The 21819-nt window shown below is 40.6% G+C and overlaps 1 protein-coding gene across 1 annotated transcript in view; it reads left to right on the forward strand.

Moving 5' to 3' along the window:
- bsn (bassoon presynaptic cytomatrix protein) overlaps nt 1-16845 on the forward strand; it is a 322179-nt gene extending 305334 nt beyond the window's left edge. Inside the window, exon 14 of the mRNA XM_033036746.1 lies at nt 11383-16845. The gene's annotated coding sequence lies outside the window, so the exon portion shown is untranslated. The remainder of the gene's footprint in view (nt 1-11382) is intronic.
- Nucleotides 16846-21819: the final 4974 nt, after the last annotated feature.

The following is a 21819-nucleotide window of genomic DNA, read 5'->3' on the forward strand; positions in this document are numbered from 1 at the left end:
AGTTGACGTGGTTTGCTTGTCATTCAAATGCTTTGGAAGATTATGCAGAGAGCACACTGGTGATATCTGTCCTCTGTCCTCAAGGGACTGTTGTAGTTCACAACTCCAAAGTAGACAGAAGGGTAGGATTGCTACAGTCCTATACACAAAAGGTCATGATCTTCAAACACATTGCACTTCAACATCGATGGCTGTGCTGGCACTTTGGGGGTTATGGTGAAAGATTAACGAAAAAGTGTTGTGGGGATGATGCGGTTTTGCTTGTATTGACCTTCACTGAGATTGGGTTGTTATGGACCTATTAGTTAAGATTTGGGATTGCATGCCATTATGATGAATTTCTGTAGGCAACCACATTTTAGAAGGATGTTTCACATTTCCTCATATGACAGACTAAAGTGCTTTTGAGAGATCAGAAAGGGACATGTACTGTGGTTACTGCTGCCTCTCTACATCCATTTCTGTTGGAGTTGACACATGGTGAAGACCATGTTCCATGTACAGTTTTCCTCCAAATGGGCAGAATCCATACTCTGGATACAGAGGCAGCTCTGGAAGGACCCTAGGAGCACCCTGGCAATGACTTTACTTGTGGACAGGTACTTGGGAGATCCCTCTATAGTTACAAATAAATGTGTCTCTTTTATTGAAGACGATCATGACAATGGCATCCGAGTCTTCTTGCTTCTGTACCCAGTCATTGGAATTGAGATGGTTAATTTGTAATTGCTAATTGAAGTTTTATTTTTATATTTATCAGTTGAAGTTTTTATATAGTCTTTTTGTTTCTCGCTAAATTATTCTCATTCTATTTACTCTTTGAAACACAAATGTTTCCAATCCTCAGGCTCACTGTGCTTTTTGACAGCAACATAAGCCTTTTGCTTTGATCTAATAACAACCTTTAATTTTTGTTGACCACTTTTTCAGTTGAGTTTGAGTATTATAGGAGTGTATATTTATGGGAAACTATGTATTAAACTTGAAAAATTAGCCATTGCATGTCAATTGTCATAACTTCTAATGAAGTTTCCTAAAGTACCACCTTATGTCTTCAGAGCTTGTTTTGTTTAGATTTACGACCCAAATTCTGGATAGATCCGCATTATTTTCAATCGTCATATAAAATTCTATCATCTATGATCATTATTCACTGAAGGCCTTTTAATGACAAGATGCTGCATTACTGCATTACCATACAATATATAAAATATTTCCTCCAGAAACCTTAACATACCCTAAAGCCATGCTTTCTAATTTTCTGATCTTATTAATGCATGCCAAGTTGCACATGGATCTGTTGTAATCCAGAAATGATTATCATTGTGGATCTACTTTTTAAAACTAAATATAGCTCCTACCTGTTCATTCTAATTCAGTGAAACAACCTTCTTCCTGTTGGTAATCGCAGACCGCAGAATTATAGTATACACCAAAGCATTTGGCAGTCCCATGATTATCTACTCATTAATAAGGGATGTTCATAAAAATATTCTTTGAGAAAAACAAATTAGAATGTAGTTTTATTTAGAATTATATTAAATGCTTCAATTGTACACATCAGGATCCTTTTTGTTCAGTATTATCTTGACTTCAAATAACTTATCATATGCAACAACAACAATGATTTTGCTGAACATAATTTCAAAATGTAGGAAAGTGTCCAAAGGCACTTCACAGTTAGATATAACATTGATGTCACAAACAAGCTTTCTTCAAGGAACGGAGACAGAGATAGATCAGCCATGATTAAATGGCAGAGTAGACTTGATGGGCCAAATGGCCTAATTCTACTCCTACCACTTATGGTCTTATGACTTACTAGACCAAGTGGGACCCGTTGGGCCCCGTCCCCTCAACGCGCGGTTGCGAGGGGAGAGGGCAGCCTGCAGCATCACATACACTAACCAACCTCTCACACACACACACTAACCACCCCCCACATACACACACTAACTAATTGATATTATATTAATATTATTAATTCACTCCTTTTACCCCATGCCCTGCCCTATCCACTCATGCATAGCCCCCAACTCGCAGGCGCGGCTAGAGAGGTAGGGGGATAGAGAGAGAGAGGCACAGAGAAGGAGACGGAGGCGCAGAGAGGGATACAGAGGCGCAGAGAGGGGCGCAGAGAGGGACGCAGAGGAGCAGAGAGGGACACAGAGGCGCTTAGAGAGGGACACAGAGGCGCTCGGAGAGGGACACAGAGAGGCACGGAGAGGGACAGAGGCACGGAGAGGGACACAGAGGGGCACAGAGAGGGACAGAGGCACGGAGAGGGACACAGAGAGGCACGGAGAGGGACACAGGCACGGAGAGGGACAGAGGCACGGAGAGGGACACAGAGGGGCACAGAGAGGGACACAGGCATGGAGAGGGACACAGAGGTACGGAGAGGGACACAGAGGTACGGAGAGGGACACAGAGGCAGGGGAGCTTGCTGCGTTTTGGAGCTGGGGTTTCCGATTTGCGGCGTATTTTGAGCTGGCAGCCCTGCTGCTGTAAGCGGGTGGACGGTCAAAAGCAGCGGAGGGCCGGCCGATCGTGGCTTCCGCGATGGGAAAGCCCACCCACCTGCATGACAGACGATCGGGCGGGGGAAACGAAGAGGAGGCCGTCCCCTGTGACAGCCAGAGATCGCTAGGTGGGATCGGCGTCGCCAGGTGGGACCAGCGAGGAAAAGGCGTCACGATTCCCCATGTGCCTGCGATCAACGGAGGAACCGCTGGTCTCCGTAGACGGCCTCTCCCAGAGGGAATAATAGCCGCCAGGGCCACCTTCCCATCACGCTGCCCCGCGCCACGATAACGGACGCCGCCATGTTCTAGAACCCGAGCCAAAGTGCGAGCGTGCTTCGTGTTCAGCGGCTGGGCGCTGGGCTGCAGACGGCCGGGCGAGTGCTAGTCGACAGCGAGTAGCGAGGTGAAAAACTAACTGCGAGCCGGGGGGGGTTAACGTAACATCTCGGGTTCTGTCGGGAAACCGGGTAACTAGTCAGCTGCTTTAATCCAGTGCCGGGGGGGGGTGAGTGCGGCTGGAAGGGCTGCTGTGAGCGAGAGGAGCCATTGAGACGTCATCCAGCTCGCTTCAACAATTAGATTTCAAAAATGTCAGTTTGGTGAACAATTTTAGTAAAGAAAACGGGAAATAATCAAATTTACAGATGAGGGGATTTTTGAAATCGTGAGGTAAATCTCTGCCGAAATATGTAAACATTTCACCGTTACCGCGTCGGGTTTTCGAGATGTGAATCACATATGAAAAGACACACTCACACCCACACACACACACATCCAAGATCAGAGTTTATATGATATGATAAAACAAAGTGCGGTGACCAAAGGTTTGCTCAGTGCAACGTGTTTTACAGATGGAAGCAAAAAGGATTTAAAGGTTATTCAGACATGTTAAACACTATGGAGTAATTGAAAATAATGAAGGAGACAACTCCATGAGATAAAGAAACCGAGGTAGAATTTACCCTCGATGAAAATCTGAAAAGTTGAAACAAAAGCAGAAAATGCTGGAAACATTCAGCGGGGTCAGTTAATATCTGTCAACCAAAAAGGATCCCGGACCTGAGGCATTGACTTCTTTCCACAGATGTTGTGTGACCTGGTTTTCTGTTGGAATCTCACCTTAGTTGTTTTCCCAATTCAAGTGTAATATGATGGCAAAGACACTGAAGTTTGGAAGAGAAATAGTACATGGAGCCATACTGCAATGGAAACAGGCCCTTCGGCCCATCTCATCTATGCCGACAAAAATGCTCCTTTAAACAAGTCCCATTTGTCCACGTGGCGGGGGAAACGATTAAACCTTTCCTATCCATGAACTTGTCCAAACGTCATTTAAATGTTGTTACAGTACCTGCCTCAACTTCTTCCTCTGCCACCTCATTTACTTATAACTACCACACATTGTGTGAAAAAGTTGCCCCTCAGATTGCTATCAAATCTTTCATCTCACTTTAAACCGATGCCCTCGAGTTCTTGATCCCCCTACCATGGGAAAAAGACTCTGTACCTTCAGCCTATCTATATCTACCTATTGTTTTTATACTCAGCTGCTTGTGTCTATATATGTTCAGTGCAAGCAACTGAAGGTACATATTTTCTCTAATCCAGTTTCTGAATGGTGAGGAAAACTTCAATTATGACAGAAAATATATGTTTTACTCTCATTAGCTGGCTAGTCATTGTATGCAGATGCCGAGAAGTGTGTTCAGCTCTGGCTGAACAATTTCTAATCTTGTGATGTGGACGATAACAAGCTGGCTATTTATCTGGCTTCACATTATCAATGGCATTCCAGAAGATGGCAAGCCAGAATTTTCTGATTTTAATTTAATCAATCGAAAAATGTACCCCGTTTTCACATTAAAGCTTGTATCATCGTTGTTCCTGATCAATTTAACACATTCCAGTTATCAGACTCGGGGGAAGATTAACTTCTATTAACATAGTAATGTAAATGAAAAATAAATGGTCCAAATAAATGGCAAAGGTTCCTTGGTTCTATTGTTAGTTGTTGGTATTCCATCAGGTGAAAATCAGTGATATTTCTCTCTTTGTGGGGGAACTGGAAATAACACTGACCTCAGGGGGGGGTGTTACATGATTTATGAAACTCAGTATAGAGCTTCTCTGCAAGCATCACTGTTGTTTTTCATCACATCATCAGTGTGAAAACTGTTTATCAGAGTAGGTGCTGAGTGGGTGAAGGTGTAGACTTGATAATGACTCAGTTGAGCTCCTCACTACATTGATTGCACCCACTAGCACATTACAAATATCTCAGCTGTTGGAGACTGAGAGAAACAAGAACAATGCTCATGTCACTGACAGAACTGAAATGAAATGGAGGAGGAAGGAAATCTCATCCTGCAAGGCTAGATTCTGAATTAATTGAAATGATTCATTCCGTTGCACAAAATTTGCCCGCAATTATAGCATAAAATGATATGAAAATGGGTTTCTGTTGTACGAACAATGCACACAGTACAACTTACCCAGTCACTACCTCATCAGACCACTCACTTATCACGCAAAAATTGGAAGAAGTCATTGGCAGTGTTATCAAAGAGTGCATTACCAATAACTTGCTCTCCAAAGCTCGTTTTGGATTCTGCCAGATAAAACCCAAATCATAACCCACTACAGCCTTCATCCAAATCTTAACAATTGGGTTTAATTCTTGAGGTGAGATGGATGCACCCCTCAAGTTCCAAACAACCTTTGATCAACTATTCAAGTAGCCCAGTTAAACTGGTTAGTGGGATTCAGAGAGGAAATATTTCTAGGCGGACACCATTCTCATGATGTTTGTGATTGTTAAGGGCCTATCTCACTGACACGACTTTACAGTGACTGTCTTCGACCTTCAAGCTCGAGGACGCTCACCTGGAAAAGCTCGAGCTGGATCGACTGTCAGCGATGAAACCGCAAGCCGGAATGAACACGAACGCGCGCGCACACACACACACACACACACACAGAGGAAAGGCAGCGGGTAAACTGCAATCCACTTTGTTTAACATCTAGTGTTGACAAGATGTTAGAATCAATAATCAAAGAGAAAATAATTAATCATTTAGAAAAGCTAAATAATAGCAAACCTAATTAAGATTGGGTTCTAAAAGATAAGTCATGGAGAAACGGAAGGAGGGGAGGGGGATTTAAGTTTCCTAAAATAGGAGCATTCAATGTTCCTGCCGTTGGGTTGTAAGCTACCCAAGCAGAATGAGGTTCTGTTCCTCCAGTTTGCACATGGCCTCACTCTGGCAACGGAGGAGGCCCAGGAAAAGATTCAGATCAGATTCAGATTCAACTTTAATTGTCATTGTCAGTGTACAGTACAGAGACAACGAAATGCAGAAAAGAGGGTTAGTATGGGAATGAGAAGAGGAGTTAAAATGGTTAGCAACCAGGAGATCCAGTAGGCCTTGGCAGACCGAACGCAAGTGTTCGACGAAACGGTCACCAAATCTACACCTGGTCTTGCCGATGTAGACAAGGCCACATTGGGAACACTGGGTGCAGTAGATGGGGTGCATGTGAACCTCTGTCTTACCTGGAAGGAATGCAGGGGTCCCTAATGGAGGAGAGAGAGAAGGTCTATGGATAGGTGTTAACACATTGCTCCAGAGGGATCTAGATGTTCTAGTGCACAAATCACAAAACATTAGCAGGCAGATTATGATGACATATTGGCCTTTTTTGCAAAGGAATTGGAGTTTAAAAATAGGGAGGGTTTTTACAACTGTACAGGGTGTTGTTGAAGCATCTGGAAATTTTGGTCACAGGTTCTGTTCTGTTATCTAAAAAAAGTAGAGTAGCTTTAGAGGCAGTGCAAAGGTGATTTACCAGCCTAATCTCTAGGATGAGAAGATTGTCCTACGAGGAAAGACTAGATAGTTTGGATCTGTACGTCTTGGCTTTTAGAAGAATGAGGGGTAACCTTACTCAAATATACCAGATCAGAAATATCAGAAAATAACAGGCCAGTAATTTTAAAATGAGATGTACAGAAATATCTTCTCTTAAATGGTAGTGAATCTTTGGAATTCTCTGTCCCCAATGGGGATGCATGTCAGATCATTCGACATATTTAAAATGTGAAGATAGTAAAAAATTGAAAGATTGAGGAATTAACAATTATGAGGAACTGACATAGAGAGGAGTTGAGGCCAGGACAGATCAGTCATAATCGTATTGAATATTGGGGCAGGATTGAAAGGCCTGATGGCCTACTCCTGTTTTTATTCTTGTGTACTTGTGTTCACAAGTGGCAAGTGATGTCCATTCCTCAGGAAAAGACGACAAGAGTGACAACGGTTCAAAATAAAGTGAAATATATAAGACTTAGAAACAAATGGGTAGGGGACCTTGGCTGCCACCTCCTCGAGCACAACTGTTAAGGCAAAGGGGAAAGCTGGTCCACAGATGTGCAGCTTAGAACAAGAATCTGATTTTTTAAATTAGGATTGTTAAAACTAGCATCCTACTAACCACCTCCATTTGGTGTTACACGCCATTAAACCATGGAATCCTGTACCATCAAATGCCTATGGGCAGTTGGGGCAGTAAAAGTGTTTCCACTGATCAAAAACTTAACTGGACAAAGTAGTTAAGTGCTGCAGCTATAAGAGCAGTTTGTAGGCTGCGTATTCTAGAGCGAGTGATTCATCGATTTGTTTTCCATCCGCGACGAGCAAGGGTCCTCTTGTCTTGTATCCTATTAACCTTAAATAATCGCTGCATTACCATCAAATGATTCCTGTGTGTGCAGGATTTATAGCAGCAGTTCATCGAATATTTTTGGATAGACCCTCTAAAACCTGCGACTTCTACTACAAGGAGGGCAACAATATCAGGCAAACATAATTCAATTTCCCCTTCCCAATGCCTCAATAGAATACATTGTTACTTTATAACAAGAACCTTGTTTGATTCCTCATCTGCATTGATTCTGCCGATTTCACGGGAAGCTGAAAATCCTACATTTGACATCATTTTCCATATTCACCAGCTGTGATTCTAAAACTAGAGCGCGCAGATTTATGTGAGGGGGAGAGATTTACGAGGTATCTCAGGGGAAGCCTTTTTACTCACGATCTGGAACAGGCTGCCAGAGGGAGCTATAGAAGTGGATACAATTATAACTTTGAAAAGACATTTGGACAGATATAGAGTTAGCAAGGGCTTTGGGGGATATGGACCAAATGCAGGCAAATGGAACTGCACACTTGGTTGGAATGGCAACTTGGTCGGAATAGTCAGGTTGGGCCAAATGACCTGTTTCCAAGCTGCCTCGCACTATGGTTCAATGCATGAAGAGCAGGGTCCAATTAACCATATAACCATATAACAATTACAGCACGGAAACAGGCCATCTCGACCCTTCTAGTCCGTGCCGAACACATAATCTCCCCTAGTCCCATATACCTGCGCTCAGACCATAACCCTCCATTCCTTTCCCATCCATATAACTATCCAGTTTATTTTTAAATGATAAAAACGAACCTGCCTCCACCACCTTCACTGGAAGCTCATTCCACACAGCTACCACTCTGAGTAAAGAAGTTCCCCCTCATGTTACCCCTAAACTTCAGTCCCTTAATTCTCAAGTCATGTCCCCTTGTTTGAATCTTCCCTACTCTCAGTGGGAAAAGCTTTTCCACGTCAACTCTGTCTATCCCTCTCATCATTTTAAAAACCTCTATCAAGTCCCCCCTTAACCTTCTGCGCTCCAAAGAATAAAGCCCTAACTTGTTCAACCTTTCTCTGTAACTTAGTTGCTGAAACCCAGGCAACATTCTAGTAAATCTCCTCTGTACTCTCTCTATTTTGTTGACATCCTTCCTATAATTAGGCGACCAAAATTGTACACCATACTCCAGAATTGGCCTCACCAATGCCTTGTACAATTTTAACATTACATCCCAACTTCTATACTCAATGCTCTGATTTATAAAGGCCAGCACACCAAAGCTTTCTTTACCACCCTATCTACATGAGATTCCACTTTCAGGGAACTGTGCACAGTTATTCCCAGATCCCTCTGTTCACCTACATTCTTCAATTCCCTACCATTTACCATGTATACCAATTGGATTGTTCTTTCAAAGAACCACCATAAGTACAATAGACAAATGATTTTGAATCACTCTGTGATACTGTTCTACAGTTAGTTCAATAACTGTGAAGTGAGCCTCAGAAACACGAATATGTGGTAGTAAGGGATGGAGATAAGGTGTGGTGGTGTAATGAATAGGGAACAGCTTTTTTAAATATCCATCATAGCCAAAGAATCACTAGTTCTGTCTCTTTTTCTACCCTGCCATCCCTGATTTGCCAAGAGGCACTCTATTTTTTTCTTCCCCAAAGCTCTTTTGTGAACCAGAAGTGTCTTTTATATCAATAAATCTGTTTATTACTGATATCAGGTTTTCATTACAGATTTATTAAAATTTCCCAGCTACCTGAGATTTGAAATCATAATTCCTATTCAATGATCCAGTAACTTAACCACCAATTATTAGAGCTGGATTCTACGTTATGGTATTGTGCAAGCAAAATAATAATTTGCACATCCCTATATATGGGCTAAGCAAGGAAGTATTCAATTACCTGCTTGTCCACACACTATTTCACCAATTGGATAAGGTACAACTTTTTTTTTAAATGCACATTTTGCAATGTGCCGCATTTCCACCATGGCATCGATGTTTGACAATAGACAATGGACAATAGGTGCAGGAGTAGGCCATTCGGCCCTTCGAGCCAGCACCTCCATTCAATGTGATCATGGCTGATCATCCACAATCAGTACCTTGACTCCGCTATCTTTAAGAGCTCTATCCAACTCTCTCTTGAAAGCATCCAGAGAATTGGCCTCACAGATTCACAACTCTCTGGGTGTAAAAGATTTTCCTTATCTCCGTTCGAAATGGCCTACCCCTTATTCTTAAACTTAGGTTCAACCCAAGATGAGAAAGCACTTAATTAGTTGCTCCTGATATCACCTTCCCTGCATGATCTTCTCATTGCCTGGAAGACCCTTGCCTCTGGTCATGGTCTGATAGCCTCATTGTCAAAACAATGACCTTGGATACCATAGTATTGGACTAAAATAATGCCTCTCATTTTCAACTAACACATTGCTCCAGAGGAACATAATCACAACCCATTAATTAATTATACTATGACCTGCATTTAACTGAGGTATCAGGTATATTTCATTGCACAGCCCCACCTCCAGGATTTTGATACTACATATTATATCTTTGTGCCGCAGATAGACACAAAATGCTGGAGTAACTCAGTGGGACAGGCAGCATCTCTGGAGAGAAGGAATGGGTGACGTTTTGTGCCGAGACCCTTCTTCAGACCTTCAGATCGGTCTGAAGAGGGGTCTCGACCCAAAACATCACCTGTCCCGCTGAGTTACTTCAGTATTTTGTGACTTTCTTCGGTTTAACCAGCATCTGCAGTTCCTTCCTATACATTATCCTACACACTCATCTCACCACTGCCATCGGGAAGAAGGTACAGGAGCCTGAGAACTGTAACGTCCAGGTTCAGGAACCGCTTCCCTACAGCCATAGGCTATTAAACACTACAACTGCATAAGCTATGAACTACACTAGACTACTATTATTGCACTGTTATTGTTTGTCCTTGTTTTCCCTGAGTTTTTGTTGTATTATTTGTTGTGCTGCAGCAAGTAAGAATTTCATTGTTCTATCTGGGACATATGACAATAAAACACTCTTGACTCTTTGTCTCAGGTCCTTGTCATTGCTGAGGCCCCTATTTACCCTGTCGACAATCGTGGAGGCTACTCGAGAGTTAGCCCTTACTGTCAAAATCCATTATCCTTTCCTGTCAAAATCCATTATCTCCAAACTCATTAACACAAAGGCTACAGTCTTGTAGCTTCCTGCGATTAACTGGTTATTTTCAAGAAGTCCTGTTCAGCTGAATCAACTAGCAACCCAGATCTAGTTTATTTACTGTAATAAAAATAATTTTTCTGTGAGAATTTTGCTTTATCGTGCAAGATAAAATTTAACCCTCCTTGCTGTTTTCCCGATGTTACAATCAAATTAAATAATGTTCCGAATGACTATGAGACTTAGCTTCAGCATAACCAAGTAGTTGTAATCAAATTGGTAAACAAATAAAAGTTGAGTTCTCCAAATCCGAAAGTTTTATATTGATAATGTTGTGTACTGTAACTATTGGCGCCTCTGCTTTAGCACCAAAGCAATGTCATGCTTTAAATGACATTCTCAGAGTAATTTCACATTTTTCCATATAAGTTTTCCCCTCCCACTTTGGCCGTATTTATTTTATGTTTTGATTGTTTAGATAACAGTTAATTATCTGGTCCGTAGTTTGCTTGCTCTTGGCATTTACGCATGTTAAGATTATTTTTGTTCCAAACTGTCTATCAACAAACTTCCCACTTAATTAATTTTGATTTTTCTGTGACTTGTATTAAGTTTGCTCTCTTCAGTTTACACAATGTTGCCTTGGCCTTACTTTCCATGTTGTTTAATTAACAATAATATTTGCAGTGATTACACACCTTCTGCATGATTTTATGAATATTTGCAAGAACCATCTCAATACCTCAATCATCTCTAACCTGGTGCATGAGAGAGTGTGAGAAAGCAATTATGTATCGCAATAAGTTATTTATACGAGGTCATTATTATGACTTTTAATTTTATGACTGAAGCTGCATATTTTAACTGCATTAATATTATTATAATATAAATCATAATACAAACTGCATTTGTATTATTTAATTGATGAATGCTGTATTTAAAAAGTTTTCTTATTAAAATATCTTTTTTGCTCTCTTTAGGATTGTCCCATAGTGGAAATAGTAGGACAAAGCTCGTCAGTGTCTGTCTATGCAATGTGAAGAGGAAAACGCGTCTGAGAAGAAACGTCATAATTTGCTGAGACTTTAAACAAGGTTGGCTGTGCCTTATGTATTTTGCAGGTTGGCTGAAGAAGCTTTTTCGAGAATCTGATGTCTTTGGTTCTCAGGATAACTTTACACATGGGCACAGAAAGAAAATTTGGAAGCCAACATTTGACCAAGTTCAAACTGCTTGTTTGGTGGAATTTTAAAAGTGAAGCATTCAGGCCTTGAGAACTGAGCTATTGGCTATCACTGACAACTTTCAGTGATGGTTTGGAGATGCCTTCTGCCTCATGATGAATATTTGGAATTATTTAACCTCCAAACGATGTTTGCAGAATTTGGGATTCCTTATGCCTGGGCTTGCTCAGTGCCCTCTTTTCTTGGACCCTGGAGGGACAGGCAGCATGCACAGAGTCCAGTTTCTCTCTCTTGAGCTTTTGATCTTCATAGGTTTTACTGTATTCATAGACTAGAATTCCTTGAGGTGAACTTACTACCTTTTTTAGGGCTGGGAGCAAAAGCTCCATTTTCCCCAAACATTCCACTCTTTTGTTCATTTTCCAGCTAATTCTTTGAGATGGGCAAGTGTAGCGATACGTGCACAACTCTGTGGACCCAGAGGCATTCTGGAAAAGAATGCCAGTACTCAGCCCCTTACCCAGGACCTAGCACTGTTCAATGATTGTGAAACACAAACACTGGTCACACAAACCAAAAGTGTTAAAAAGTAATCACGTCACTGGCGACATCTGGATTGACATTGTGGACAGACATGCCATGCAGTTATCACAAGCTATTTCATTACATTGCTATAGATGTATTCCACGCAATGTTTTTACATTAACATGCTTGCCTGTATTTTAATGTATGCTATTTTGAAATCGCCTTAATCATTCCAATTTTGTATACCTCAAAAGACTTTTGTTTCTCTCTTTCGGACAACCTGCATTTTTTTTTCCTCATCGCTACACAGTACTGGATTTGTATTGGGTAGAAAAGGAGGGATGGTACTATTAGAAGCAATAGGTCAGTGGTAGGCTGACAAGAGCACAAATGTGGAGGAGAAAGCATGCCTCTGCCCTGCATTTATGGTAATGTGCAATTCATTTGGGCTTCCATTCATCAGAATAAGATGAAGGAAAACAATTACCAATTCAGATTTTCTATGCAATGATAAGAAAACTGTGTTAATATTTAATACTGAATTTAATGTTACATATGGCGTAAATTAAAATGATATTGATATTGAGAAGCAATGTTTGTAACTGTAACTCATTGATTGGCATAACCTGTCAAAAGTGGGGTGTTGCTGAACAATTGACAGGATCAGTTGCCAAAGGCATAGCCACATTAAAGCAGTGAGTTAGTAGTGTGCATGTCTGTCTGCAGAGCATGACTTGCTGATTCAGTGCTTGCCTTCCATTTAGTATTGCAGTTGTTAGTGTTGCCCATATTAAATATATTGTATGCACTTGCTATTGGCAAGCCATAACTAAGGAAATTCTATACTTGGAGAGACCTACCTGGTCACCCATGGGAATTCCCAGTCCTTGAGCACGCTAGTTCTATTCAAGGTATCCAAAGAGGGATTCCTACCCTCTCAGCTCATCTAGCTCACTGTTTCTGGAATGGCAATTCCCAATTCAGAAGTACTTAAGCATCTTTCCATTATGTCTTCTAAAACAAATGCTAAACATAGAAATCTTGACCAGAGAAAGCTGCATTATGGTTTAATATGACCTCATGACAGTAGGTTGGAGAATATTGATTATTTTCTTACCATTGAGCTTTGGAAGGTCAAACTGTTTGTGTTAAAAATGTTGAATCCAAAAGTTTTGCATTTGAATCCAAAAGGAATTTCTTTGTTTCTTAACCCCTTGCAATATGCCTACTTTATTTCCTTCTCTGTAATATTACCCTTGGTACTATGGTAATCTATCTTGAAAAAAGTGAGATTATAAATTCTTCCCACACACCCAATATCAATATAATCAATTCAACTGCTGGAGTTCCGATTTTAAAACATAGTCATCATTGATCATCTGAGGTTCAGATCTATCTACCACCAGCTACTTTACATTTTGCTTATGCCTTAGACTATCAGCCTCATATTTCTACCATATCGCTAGCTGAAACCCAGAAAATAATTTTGATCGTGGGTATGTTTATTCCAGTTGACCCATTTGATTCCATCACAAGCCCCTCAAGTCAACAGCAGAGCCATAATTATCCATTTTTTTGCAAAGATTCTTGTAGGTGCCATTCTTTCTAGGCTGGTTGGCTTTGTTGCCTACTGTTCCTTCCCCATAAACACCTTTGATTATAGTATAACCAGTATCTATTATCATCCATATTCTGTCATTAACCTGTTAGTATGCACCAATGTATGTAACTGCATCAATAATCATCTCTCAAAATTTTTTTTTTTTTAATGTCAGCCGACATTATTATTCTCATTTAATCGTATATTCAGTAAGAATCAGAGGACAAATTGTAATCAGATGGCAGTATTGTTTTGAGAGATGCAGTAACATTGCTTTATCAAACTGCTACTCCCATGACTTTATTTGGCAGCGTATACACAGATTATAAATAAAGAGAAATGCCTTGGTTCTGTAAAAATAATCAAATCTAATTTCAGAATATCCAGCATTAAAAATGTACATAAAATTAGTTGTGAATCTATATGAAAGTGTATATTTTAAAAGCTATAAAAGATTTATTGTTGATAAGTTTAACGCATTTAGATTGTAGATGATTTCCGGGGATGTGCAATCAAAGATTACTTCCTCTCATTGTGGTAGTTGTGAATGAAGAAAACAGATGATGTCTGTAAACCACTGCCACCACCCATGAGAGTTAGCGTTCTCACCTCACAGATGCAGAAGAGTGAATTTCATTCAATCTTTCTCAAGCCACTCATGGCCTGATGTTTTCATGCCACTTCATTCAAAAGAAAACCCCAGTACGGAAAATGAAACTTCAACATTGGAAAAATCATCATTTGTAAAATGTGGAAAAATTAGTATTAGTATTGGAAGGGAAATTAATACTTAAATTAATTTAAAGCTCTCATGATTGGCATCTCAAGTAAGGGTGATAACACAGTGAGGCCATGCAAACATTCAGTAGAGATGGACATAATAGACAAACAGTTGAGGCAAAACTATCATCTCCATGAAACAGGCTGTTCCTCAGGTTTTTAAACACATATGGAGTTCTTTCATCTAGGGGCCTGCATAGTATATAAAGGGTTACACTCACTGTCAAGTAATTAGTGATGGGCATTAAATGCTGGCCTTGCCTATAACACCCACAGCCATTACAAAAAGATATGTTGGTGCTCTAATGCTGAATTACTGGACTGTCACCATTAAAGAACATAACTGAGCTATGCGAATACCAAAATAGCCATTAGGTAGTCAAAATTAGTGTGACAGTATTGGAATATACCCTGCAGATTCCATGTACTGCGCATTAGTAATCAGCATAGTCCCTAGACTCAGCCATGTGGAACATTGTACACTGGCCAGGTTGAATTACAAAACAAGAGTACGCACAGTCAATATCTAAAGCAGAATTAATATATATTTTGTTCAGACACATGCACGTAAAGTGATACTTCAAGTGCACAATGATTCAAAATGTAAACTGACTGCAGTACATGTCAGGAGATGTTTACAAATAATTCTATTAATCATGCAGATTCTTAATTACATTTGTGTAGTCTTTGAACATTCATTTGGATTTCAAACATGACTCAGGTTCATCACCAAGCAAATATTCACTTAACGTGAAAAGTGTACACATTTAATATGAAATTGAGGACTGCAGATGGAACACATGCAATGCATGTCCTTTATACGAACAGCACAAGTACACTGGCCACAGTATAAAAATCAAACAAATTTGTCACTGACATCAAATTATCACTCAGCTTTATAAAAACTTCAATCATTTTGCAATCACTAGTTTATCAGTCAAGTTACTATCTCATCTCGCAGCTCATCTGTTGTCCTCATTCATTAGTAAACCACATTTCCAAGGGGAGGCATCGCACTGAATTCTCAGTGAAAGTGAATTGTTAGAGGAGGGGGAAATGAATGATATTTAGAACCTATTAGGCCCAATAATTATATTTAAGAGACAGCCCCAGATAACCGAATGGATTAAGATGGGGAGCAATTAAAACTCGAGACTGATCTCAGGGTGTTAATAAAGAAACCACGATAGGTCCAGGCATCGTGAGCCAAGCAGAGAATAATTTTGCTAAGTTCTCACATCTAATCATACACTGTAAAATTAATGTGTATGGAAATTTTAAGAGCTTCGATCACATCTTTCCCTCCCGCGCTCTTAATCCAACAGTCTGATAACCTGTTCTCAGTCTATGAATAAAGACTGGCTGGAGTGTGAAAGAATAGCACCTGCTCGGGGAACTATACACCAGCGAGGGATCAATGTCAATAAATGTAAAAGAAAAAGAATAAAAAGTTCCTGCTTGTGCTGTAAAATATTGAAGTGTCTAATGTTGGTATCTTGCTTATTTGAATGCTCCATTTGGTTCCCTCAAATTTCAAATCAGTATTTGATGAGAACTCCTGAAGAACTGAATACCCCTAACTCTCCACTCTGTTTTTACCTGATGCTTTACATTCTAATCTTCCTCTTTCATCTGATAAATTTTCTCTCTCTCAGCTCCAGTGCCTGTACCCATGGGAGCTCCAAGTATACCCTGAGAGGTGGGAGATATGGACTATAGATCATTGCTCCCCAAGTAGGATAATTTAGTTTCCCCAGTTCCTCCTTTTTTGTTGCCTGGCCAATCCCTGTTTTAGCCCTTTCCCCCAATAAAATGAATTTTCAGTTAGTGCAGCCTCCATTTTATTCAAGATTAAACATTTGAATGCAGTTGATTGACTGCTGAAAATGATACCCGTTTCTTTCTTGTAAATAATTGTATAGCGTGTAAATCTCATTCAGATTATTTAAACAGCCACTGGGTGTGTTTCACACATGCCAGCAATCCTGCCAATTCATGCTTGTTTAAAAAAAAATTTAAAAGCAAAAAAAACACCGTGTTTGCGGCTGATTCGTATAGACTGTTGAGATATTGTATTCAGTTGTTATCGTGTAGAGTTTTTACATGTTGTGTATGAAAATGAAGTGACTTCCTAATATAAACCTAACTTCCATGTATTTGGAAAGAGGAGTGCAAAACTCACTGTTATAAGTGCAATGAATAATTCCTTGTTTGAACATTGTAAATGTATGTATGCTGCATTGTATACCGTGGTTGTAGTATTGAATATATGATATTGTATAATGTGGTTGTGTAAAATGTGTCTGACCAAATCATTTCCATGGAAACCAATAAAGACCTTGATTTAAAAATGTTATGCTGGAGGTGATTTGTCATAACAAAGTCGACGAAAAATAGATTCCCAAAACATTGAGTTGACAGAGGAGAACCAGTAGATTGTATTTGGATTTTCGGAAGGAATCTGCTAATGTACTCCCTGCCACAGAAGGTAGTTGAGGCCAGTTCATTGGCTATATTTAAGAGGGAGTTAGATGTGGCCCTTGTGGCTAAAGAGATCAGGGGGTATGGAGAGAGGGCAGGTACAGGATACTGAGTTGGATGATCAGCCATGATCATATTGAATGGCGGTGCAGGCTTGAAGGGCCGAATGGCCTACTCCTGCACCTATTTTCTATGTTTCTATGTATAAGCCCAGAGTAGGTGAATCGAGGACCAGAGGACATAGATTTAAGGTGAAGGGGAAAGGATTTAATAGGAATCTGAGGGGTAACTTTTTTTTTTACACAAAGGGTGGTGGGTGTATGGAATGAACTGCCATGGGGGGTAGTTGATGCTGGGTCTATACCAACATTTAAGAAACAGCTAGGCAGGTACATGGGTAGGACAGGTTTGGAGGGATATGGGTCAAACGCAGGCAGGTGGGACTGGTGCAGCTGGAACATGTTGACTGGTGTGGGCAAGTTGGGCCGAAGTACCTGTTTCCACACTGTATGACTATGTCACTTGAAAAGGTGGTGTATGATATTAGAACTCCTAGCATTAGAGGGGAAGTGCATAAGCTTGTATTGAAGATTGATTATCTCATGTAATACAGTGAGAAATAAACAGGCAGGCTGGAAGGACATAACCATGTGTCAGTTATTGGCCCTCAATTATTTATAATTTATTGTTAATAACTTGGAGGGTGAAAGATTGTAAAGTATCCATCCAGATTTGACAGAAAAATAGGTGGAAGCTCATGTGGCGAACACATTTAAATTCTGCAACAGGTTCAATAGTTTGAGTGAGTTGGTGAAAACCTGACAAAGGAAGTTTAATGTGGGAACGATGCCTGGTCATACACCTCTAAGGGAAATTCAAAAACCCAAGTGGAGAAGAATTGCAGATGAGCAAAGGGCAGAGGGATCAAGTTGTCTTTGTGCACAAATCACAATGATTTAGCAGGGAGGTGCAAAAAGTGGTTCGGAAGGCAAATTACATATTGCTCTTTATTGCAACAGACATAAGGAACTAACATTACTATCATTCAGGGTATTGGTGAAGCAACACCTGGAGTACTGTGTACAGTTTTGGTCCTCTTGTTCAAGAAAAATTACAAATGGCATTGGAGGCAGTCCGAGTGAGATTCACAAGGCCAATTCCTGTGATGAGAGGGTTGTGCTATCACAAACAAGCAGCAAAATATATTAGATTCTTTGAAGTTTAGCAGAATGCGGGTGACCTTATTGAAACATACAAGACCCCAAGGGGACATAACAGGGTAGATGTGGCGATGTTTTCTCCAGTGGGAGAATCTCCATCAAGGGAACTTGATTACAAGATTAAGAGCCTGTCATTTAGAAGTGAACGGCATATAGATTCATTTTCTGATACTCTCTGCTTAGAGGGTTGTGAGGATACACCATAGTATTTAATGAAGAAGTATTGAGGTCTATGGGAATTTACAGCCACGGTTACATTAAATGGCAGGGCAGGCTTGAGGTCCAAGTGGACTTCTCCTGTTCTCATTTTCATATTTGAATGACTGACCCTTTGCAAATGCCATGCATTATGTATTATTCAGTTCAAGCAATGCTCTTAATTAAGGAGTTTGAAACATAAACAAAACAAAACTCTTTTCTGCAGGCCTTAAATCATCTATTCTCTAGTCACCGCTCACGGTAATAGCCAGCCGTAGGTACTCGGGCTATTATTTTTACTCGTGGACATTTTTCAACATGTTGAAAAAACGCCCCAACTTACCTGATGCTCCGAATACCTACGGCTGGCATTACGAACCGCTACGAAATATCTACGGACTCCTACGGACATTCTCCGAGTTTGAATCAAGGGGAAAAATCGGGAGAATTCGTGAGTAACTCGGGAAAGTGGGACAGGGACTTCACTTACACATTTTTGAATTATGCGCTGCTTTTCAAGAATGCAACCCCTGTATAAATCATGAAATGCCTGTATATGAAAAGACGTAGACCAATTCAAAGCATTATATGATATTCCAATAGCTTCACTGTTACCTACCCCCATAACAGCTTACACCTCTAGAGCTTCCCCCACCACCACCGCATCAACCCCGTCCCCACTACCAATTCCCCTAATCTCCTTGCCCTTCCAATTACAGTTTCTTTGCAGTGGCAGCCGGTAATTAAAAAACATTGGTGGGTGGACAAACTAATTGCAAATTCAATCTATATTTATTGATGATGGCTCGTGAGTGGATCCAATGCAAGTCAGCATTCTCAAGATATCTTAACAAACACCAAGACAAAACATTCCTAGCTCCTGCAGCTCCTCCTCTGCTCTTTTATCTAGGCCCGATTTCCAATTCGATTGGCCAAATCAAGCCCACTGTGTGAAACGATTGGCAGAAAATTGCCCTTCCAATTACCTGGAGAAGGCTCCAGAGTGCATTTACAGTGATCTGTGCACTTTGCATTGGTAGGTGTAAGAAATAGATGTCCTGTGGTCAGGCACTCTACAATTTCACTGTATAATCATACAGACATTCACCAACAGGCCATCAGTTTATTTCTGGAAAAACTATTGTTGTTTGACAATTTGATTGACTGCGTCGGCATTGGATTTGGTGAGGTTGTGACCAGTAGTCACAGTATTGTACGGATGCCTGATTTTTACCACTGCAGTTAGAAACATAGAAAAATAGGTGCAGGAGTAGGCCATTTGACCCAGCACCGCCATTCAATATGATCATGGCTAATCATCTAAAATCAGTACCCTGTTCCTGCTTTTTCCCCATATCCTTTGATTCCTTTAGTCCTAAGAGCTAAATCTAATTCTCTCTTGAAATTCAGGTAAAGTGCCTTCTGCTGCCTCCCCAAATCACCGGTGTTCCTTCCGGAGGCCCCCTTTAAATCTCTCTCTGTTGATTACATTTTAGTCACGAAACATAATAGAATTTAATTTTCTTTGATGATGCATCCAAGAAATGCCTTGGGACATTTTGTTACATAATGGTTCGAATAATTTTACAAGCCAAGCAGGTTTTATTCAAGTTCCTAGCCTGAGCTCTTTGATGCGAAACACAGACATCTTTAAAATTCAACACATGTAATATGAAATATACATCTCAAATATAGCAACTGCTGCTTGCCAACTATTCCTCACTGATATTTAGTAAACTAGTTACACATTCAAGAGAAGGAATAACAATGACGAGGTATATCATTATGTATACAAGAATCACATCTAGGATCCTCCTAACAAGTAATATGCATAGCAATTTATACATAGTCCCCATTGCTAAATATTCCTTTTAGAACGTTTGTAGCAATATATTGGTCATAAATCATAACATACACAATATGGTATCAGAACAAAATCAATGCTAAACATTCATTAAAGTTACATAACAGCCACTGCCAAATTAACTGAGGGTAAATCTTTGAAACTTTAGGAGATAGAAACATAGAAACATAGAAATTAGGTGCAGGAGTAGGCCATTCGGCCCTTCGAGCCTGCACCGCCATTCAATATGATCATGGCTGATCATCCAACTCAGTATCCCGTACCTGCCTTCTCTCCATACCCTCTGATCCCCTTAGCCACAAGGGCCACATCTAACCCTCTTAAATATAGCCAATGAACTGGCCTCGACTACCCTCTGTGGCAGGGAGTTCCAGAGATTCACCACTCTCTGTGTGAAAAAAGTTCTTCTCATCTCGGTTTTAAAGGATTTCCCCCTTATCCTTAAGCTGTGACCCCTTGTCCTGGACTTCCCCAACATCGGGAGCAATCTTCCTGCATCTAGCCTGTCCAACCCCTTAAGAATTTTGTAAGTTTCTATAAGATCCCCTCTCAATCTCCTAAATTCTAGAGAGTATAAACCAAGTCTATCCAGTCTTTCTTCATAAGACAGTCCTGACATCCCAGGGATCAGTCTGGTGAACCTTTTCTGCACTCCCTCTATGGCAATAATGTCCTTCCTCAGATTTGGAGACCAAAACTGTACGCAATACTCCAGGTGTGGTCTCACCAAGACCCTGTACAACTGCAGTAGAACCGCCCTGCTCCTATACTCAAATCCTTTTGCTATGAAAGCTAACATACCATTCGCTTTCTTCACTGCCTGCTGCACCTGCATGCCCACTTTCAATGACTGGTGTACCATGACACCCAGGTCTCGCTGCATCTCCCCTTTTCCTAGTCGGCCACCATTTAGATAATAGTCTGCTTTCCTGTTTTTGCCACCAAAATGGATAACCTCACATTTATCCACATTATACTGCATCTGCCAAACATTTGCCCACTCACCCAGCCTATCCAAGTCACCTTGCAGTCTCCTAGCATCCTCCTCACAGCTAACACTGCCCCGCAGCTTAGTGTCATCCGCAAACTTGGAGATATTGCCTTCAATTCCCTCATCCAGATCATTAATATATATTGTAAATAGCTGGGGTCCCAGCACTGAGCCTTGCGGTACCCCACTAGTCACTGCCTGCCATTGTGAAAAGGACCCGTTTACTCCTACTCTTTGCTTCCTGTTTGCCAGCCAGTTCTCTATCCACATCAATACTGAACCCCCAATGCCGTGTGCTTTAAGTTTGTAAACTAATCTCTTATGTGGGACCTTGTCGAAAGCCTTCTGGAAGTCCAGATACACCACATCCACTGGTTCTCCCCTATCCACGCTACTAGTTACATCCTCGAAAAATTCTATAAGATTCGTCAGACATGATTTACCTTTTGTAAATCCATGCTGACTTTGTCCAATGATTTCACCACTTTCCAAATGTGCTGCTATCCCATCTTTAATAACTGACTCTAGTAGTTTCCCCACTACCGATGTTAGACTAACTGGTCTGTAATTCCCC

The sequence above is a fragment of the Amblyraja radiata genome, chromosome 18 (assembly GCF_010909765.2).
Source record: "Amblyraja radiata isolate CabotCenter1 chromosome 18, sAmbRad1.1.pri, whole genome shotgun sequence".
Lineage (NCBI taxonomy): Eukaryota > Metazoa > Chordata > Chondrichthyes > Rajiformes > Rajidae > Amblyraja > Amblyraja radiata.